The 6245-nt window shown below is 42.1% G+C and overlaps 1 pseudogene; it reads left to right on the top strand.

The window, feature by feature from the left end:
- The first annotated feature begins 205 nt into the window (after positions 1 to 205).
- LOC124985667 (ribosomal oxygenase 1-like) lies at positions 206 to 2121 on the top strand (annotated as a pseudogene).
- The last annotated feature ends 4124 nt before the right edge of the window (positions 2122 to 6245 follow it).

The following is a 6245-nucleotide window of genomic DNA, read 5'->3' as shown; positions in this document are numbered from 1 at the left end:
CCTGATTAGAAGACACAATACAGAGCTATAATACCCCAAACAGAATGGCACTGGCATAAGAACAGTATATACTTTGACAGAACAGAATAGAGGTTACAGAAATAAATCCATGCACTTTCAAGTGAATCTTAAACGTGCCAAAAACGTACATTAAAGAAGGAACAGTCTTTTCTCTAACTCCAGCGGCCTGGAAAGCCATGCAGTCATGGATGGGCTCCGGACTAGCACTGGACTGTTAAGGCATGGGAGGTTGAAGCGCGGCGCCAGCCCCAGCCACACAGTGGATCAGTCTTGGCCCTGCCCTTGAGCCCCAGGAAGATCCAATGGCAACTGAGGAGAAATGTTGTGTCCCACATGGTCGCGCTGAGGACTCAGGCCATTACCAAGCGCAGGACTCTGGGGACTCCAGGGTACAGTCCACGGCCCACAATCTGGAGGAAGCACTGCCAGGTGGGGCGGCGGCAGCGACCAGCCCAGACGCGTCCTGAAGAGAACCACATTGCCACTTTGGGCCTGCAGAGCTGGTGTTGCCCGCCACCGCGCACTCCGTGCGGACCCCACCCGCGCACTTAGTGGAGGCGCAAACCGCGCCCGCGCCCCTGGGGCCGGCTTCCACGCCGCCCACGCGCCTGGCAGAGGTGACTGCTGCACTCACCCGAGCGGTGGACATGTCGACTGGGCTGTGTGTTTCCCAGCACTTGGTGGCCGCCGCACCGCCCAGGACCCCTGCGACGCTGTTGGGGCCTCAGGTGGATAAGGGTTGGGAGTTGCCCTGGAACTCACCGCTGCAGCGCCTCTTGGCTGAGCTGAGTCGCATCCCTATTGAGTGACTCATGGATCCTATGCAGTCAGAACTTTTCTATCAGCATCTTTGGGAGCGGGAGGCGGTGCTGGTGTGGCTGCAGGACCACACCTACTACCAGGGCCTTTTCTCAACTGCAGACCTGGACTCCATACTGCGAAACGAGGAGGTGCAGTTCGGGCAGCACCTTGATGCAGCGCGCTACCTCAATGGGCTTCTGGAGACCCTGAACCCTCCCGGCCAAGCCTTGCCCGCCGCTGCCTGGTCCCTGTACCAGGCAGGCTGCTCCTTGAGCCTCCTCTGCCCTTCAGGCTTTGCCGACCACCATGTGGCAGTTTTTGACTGTTCTTCAGAAGCAGTTTGGAAGCATGGCAGGTTCCAACGTGTATCTCATGCCGCCCAACTCTCAGGGCTTTGCCCCGCACTACAATGACATCGAGGCTTTCGTGCTGCAACTGGAAGGTAGGAAACTCTGCCGTCCCTGGGTTCCAAATAAGGAACTGGCCCTGACATCTAGCCCCAACTTCAGCCAGGAGGACCTTGGTGAACCGGTGCTGCAGAACATGCTGGAACCCGGAGATTTACTCTATTTTCCTCAAGGTTTCATTCATCAAGCTGAATGCCAGGATGGAGTCAACTCTGCATCTCACAGTGTCCACGTACCAGCGCAATACCCGGTGTGACTTCCTAGAGGCCATACTGCCTCTGGCTGTGCAGGCTGCAATGGAAGAAAATGTAGAATTTCGGAGAGGTCTACCTCCAGATTTCATGGATTACATGGGGGCCCAGCATTCGGATTCTAAGGATCCAAGAAGAACCGCTTTCATAGAGGAGGTGCAGGTCTTGGTTGCCCATCTGGTACCCTTTGCTCCTGTTGATGCTGTGGCTGACCAGGGAGCCAAAGACTTCATCCATGATTCTCTACCCGCTGTGTTGACTGATAGGGAGAGGGCATTAAGTGTTTACAGGCTCCCAGTTGCTGGGAGGCTGGAGAATCTGTAAACGTGGGAGCCCAGTTGACAACAGAAACAGAAGTGCACATGCTTCAGGATGGGATAGCTCGCCTGGTGGGTGAGGGAGGCTATTTATTTCTCTATTACACTGTGGAAAACTCTCATGTTTATCATCTGGCGGAACCAAAGTGCTTGGAAATATACCCCCAGCAAGCTGATGCCATGGAACTCTTGCTTCGCTCCTACCCAGAATTTGTGAGAGTAGGGGATCTGCCTTGTGACAGTGTGGAGGACCAGCTTTCCTTGGCAACCATGTTGTATGATAAGGGGTTGCTGCTCACCAAGATGCCTCTATCTCTAAAGTAGTTTCTTATTGATTGTTGGAAACAAGGCAGTAGTGATTCTCCACTACTGATGTCACCAGTTCACCTTAAAAAAAAAAACAAAAAACCCATGTTCTTACCTTGATAACCATCAGTATGGTTGCATTTACCTTTATGACTGCTTCAATGTCACAAATCTCAGACAGTCTTCTAAAAGAAACCACTTCATCTAGGTACAAAAGTAAAAAAGTGGAGGAGGAAAATGAGCTATTTCTGCAGAAGTAACCTTAATGCCTGATCATTTTAGAAGATTTGATTTGGAAGTTGCATCTTTCATTTGAGTCTTCTTTCATCAAATGAGGGGGGCAGTTGGGATCAGTATTCTGTTTTGTTATTGTTTGTATGAATATTAGAAGAGTTATTAAAGTGCCAAAGAATGTTTCCCTTAAAAGAAAAAGAAAGAAAGAACAGCTTCTTGAATATATGGTGCTGGGAAAACTGGATGGTCACATACAAAGGACTGAAACTTGACCCTATTTCTTACCTGTAAAAAAATCAATTCAAAATAATCAAAGACCTAAACATAAGACCTAAACTCATGAAACTCCTAGAAGTAATCACAGGCCATTTTAAGGCATCAGTATAGACAATGAGTTTTTGGATACTAAATGCAAAGCACAGGAAATAAAATAAAAGTGCACAATAGTATTAATAAAAATAAAAATATATTTTAAAATATTATAATTCTTGACTATGGGGATTTAAAAAATTGGTGGGTTTAGCTTTCCTCCTTTTGATTTGAAATAAATTGTATGGGACATAGCCAGTGCTCACTGTGTATTTGGTCAATTGTTTTGACTTTTATGCTCCTTCCATAACCCAGAAGTAGCTCCTACTCTATGTATTGCATCCTATTCTTGCTGCTCCTGAAACTTGGTGATTAAAATTCGTAGGAGAACTTCCCACAAAGAAGAGAATTTGATCCTTGATCTCTGACAGTCACACAAATGCACTGATAAATACTTATAGATTGCCTTACAAAGCAGAAAGAGGAAAAAGAAGAATGAGTACTGAATCCATCCTATGCCTTTGCTTACTTTTGATGAGACCTAATGTCCATTTGCTGTAGTCTTTCCAATTTGCACATTTGCTTAAATGTGTATGCTCAAAATGTGATAGGTGGATAAAAATTGGCATTCTGGTCATTTGCAGTCCTAGCCATGTTTCCTTTCATTCAGTTAGCATGTGTTCTGTGGTTTTAAGGCATACCATGGTTTTGGCCATTTTGCTATAAAACTTAAGTTCGTGCTTCCAAGCTACACATAATCATTTAATTAGTGGTAATGTTTAGATATAATATATTGAGAGAATATTTTTGTCAGAGTCCTTGGTGTGAGACTCACATCATGAACCATTCAAACCCTTTTATACTTAAAGATCATGATGGCTTTGCTCCACATAGTAAGATCTTTAAGCAAAGATAACAATTAAATTAATGTTTAAAAAGTCAGTTTTGCCTTCCATATGTTTCCTATATTTATATATTTTTTGTTTTTTCTCTGTTCCTCTTTCCCAAAACTTCTTTTTTTTTTCATTTTATTACTGTTTACTTATCACCAAGAGGGTTTATAATAGAGTTGTTTTATAGTATTCATTTTTATTGAATAAAGTCCCACCTGATAGTACTTTAGTTATCTGGGATTGTGATGGTTGTGCAGTAATAATATATATGGAGGAACAGAAAATTATTTTAATATTTGACCTCTACCACAACAATGCAAATGTTAAGTTTTTCATTTTAGAGATTACCTTGGGTTGGCACAACATCTTCATTTATATCACTTGATCTTAATCTCTACTTGGTCACTAGATATCTTTTCTTTTTACTGTGAATCATTCCTTGTGTGTGCACTGACTTTCCTCTAGTTTAGTGTTGTTGAATGAGTCAGTCATTTGCCATACATTCTGTGCACCTGGTCATTCTTGTACCCACCTAGACTAGTAGGGACAGAGAATTATTAATTCTCAGTGGTATATTAAAAGAAAGGATTTTCTTTTATAACTTTTCACACATTTCTCTTCTTTAAAGAAATTAGTTTCATCTCCTGTCTAAATTGGAAAAAAATAAATGCCACTACTTACTGATTAATGTACCCAAGGTCATTTTTCTCTACCAAGAGTCAACTTGTTCCTAAGATAGAAGCTGAATAAATTCTCTTGTCTTACCTGAATCATTCTCTGCAAAGTTGGAGTAGTGTTTTTCTGATTGCTTCTATTGACCATTTTTCTTCAGTTGGGATCAGATGATGTTACCTCATGACTGGATGCAGGTCATGCCATTAGGCAGGAATGTCACGTATGTGATGCTGAGTTCTTCCCAATGTAGCAGATTCCAGCTGCACTGACAGACACTTCTGATTTGATGTTGAGGAAGTCCACATGCCAAGAACTGTGAACTTCCTCTAGGAAGGGCAGGCATCCCCTAGGATCTAAAGTTATCCTCCAGTCAAGAGTGAGCAAAGCTGGGGGCCTCAGTCACACAGGTACAAGGGACTATGGAAATGTATATTGTACTTGGTTCCATGACTGGCTGTTGTTGACTTTGATTCTTTCATTAAGATGTATCTGCCAGGGGATAGTGGCATAACTCAGTGGCAGAGTGCTCACGTTGCATTAATGAAGTCTTGGATTCAATCCCAGCACTGAAAAAGAAAAACAAACACAATTAACAAAAACAGGCTATTAGCTGATTTTTCCTATGGGTACTAATTCACTGATCCTTGTGTTAAACCCAAGGTGCTGCTGATACAGTTCATTTTTAATGGTATCGTGCAGGCATGCCATTGTACTTTTCATACACAATATATTTTACTATGCACTACACCATTTTTTATAGAGGATTTCCTATACAATCCACAATATTTGTTTATAAATTAAGATTATTATCTGAATTTATCCCCCATTGTTAGATATTAAATTCAAGATTTCAATATGACTAATTACCTTGTATATTTGACTAGTATAAAATGTCCTAGAATTAGAGGACAGATACTCAGCATGAAATGCTGTCTTTAAAACTATCTTCTTTTTTTTTATTATTGTATACAAATGGGATACATGTTGTTTCTCTATTTGTACATGGAGTCAAGGCATACCATTTGTGTAATCATAAATTTACATAGGGCAATGATGTTTGATTCATTATTTTTTCCCTTCCCCCCACCCCTCCCACCCCTCTTTTCCCTCTATACAGTCCTTCTTTCCTCCATTCTTACCACCCTCCTTATCCCTAACCCTAAACCTAACCCTAACACTAACGCTAACACCTCCCACCCCCCATTATATGTCCTCATCCGCTTATCAGCGAGATCATTCGTCCTTTAGTTTTTTGAGATTGGCTTATCTCACTTAGCATGATACTCTTCAGTTTCATCCATATGCCTGCAAATGTCATAATTTTATCATTCTTCATTGCGGAGTAATATTCCATTGTATATATATGCCACAGTTTCTTAATCCATTCATCAATTGAAGGACATCTAGGTTGGTTCCACAATCTGGCTATGGTGAATTAAGCAGCAATGAACATTGATGTGGCTGTATCTCTGTAGTATGCTGATTTTAAGTCCTTTGGGTATAGGCCAAGGAGTGGGATAGCTAGGTCAAATGGTGGTTCCATTCCAAGCTTTCTGAGGAATCTCCATACTGCTTTCCAGAGTGGCTGCACTAATTTGCAACCCCACCAGCAATGTATGAGTGTTCCTTTTTCCCCACATCCTCACCAACACCTATTGTTGCTTGTGTTCTTGATAATCACCATTCAAATTGAGGTGAGATGAAATCTTAGGGTAGTTTTGATTTGAATTTCTCTTATTACTAGAGATGTTGAACATTTTTTCATATATCTGTTGATCGCTTGTACATCTTCTTCTTTGAAGTGTCTGTTCATTTCCTTAGCCCATTTGTTGATTGGATTATTTGTCTTCTTGGTGTAGAGTTTTTGGAGTTCTTTATAGATTCTGGAAATTAGCGCTCTATCTGAAGTATGAGTGGCAAAGATATTCTCCCACTCTGTAGGCTCTCTCTTCACATTACTGATAGTTTCCTTTGCTGAGAGAAAGTTTTTAGTTTGAATCTATCCCAGTTGTTGATTCTTGCTTTTATTTC

This window comes from Sciurus carolinensis, chromosome 5 (assembly GCF_902686445.1).
Source record: "Sciurus carolinensis chromosome 5, mSciCar1.2, whole genome shotgun sequence".
Taxonomy (NCBI): domain Eukaryota; kingdom Metazoa; phylum Chordata; class Mammalia; order Rodentia; family Sciuridae; genus Sciurus; species Sciurus carolinensis.
Note: the sequence above shows the minus strand (reverse complement) of the source record. Positions and strands in the feature narration are given on the sequence as shown.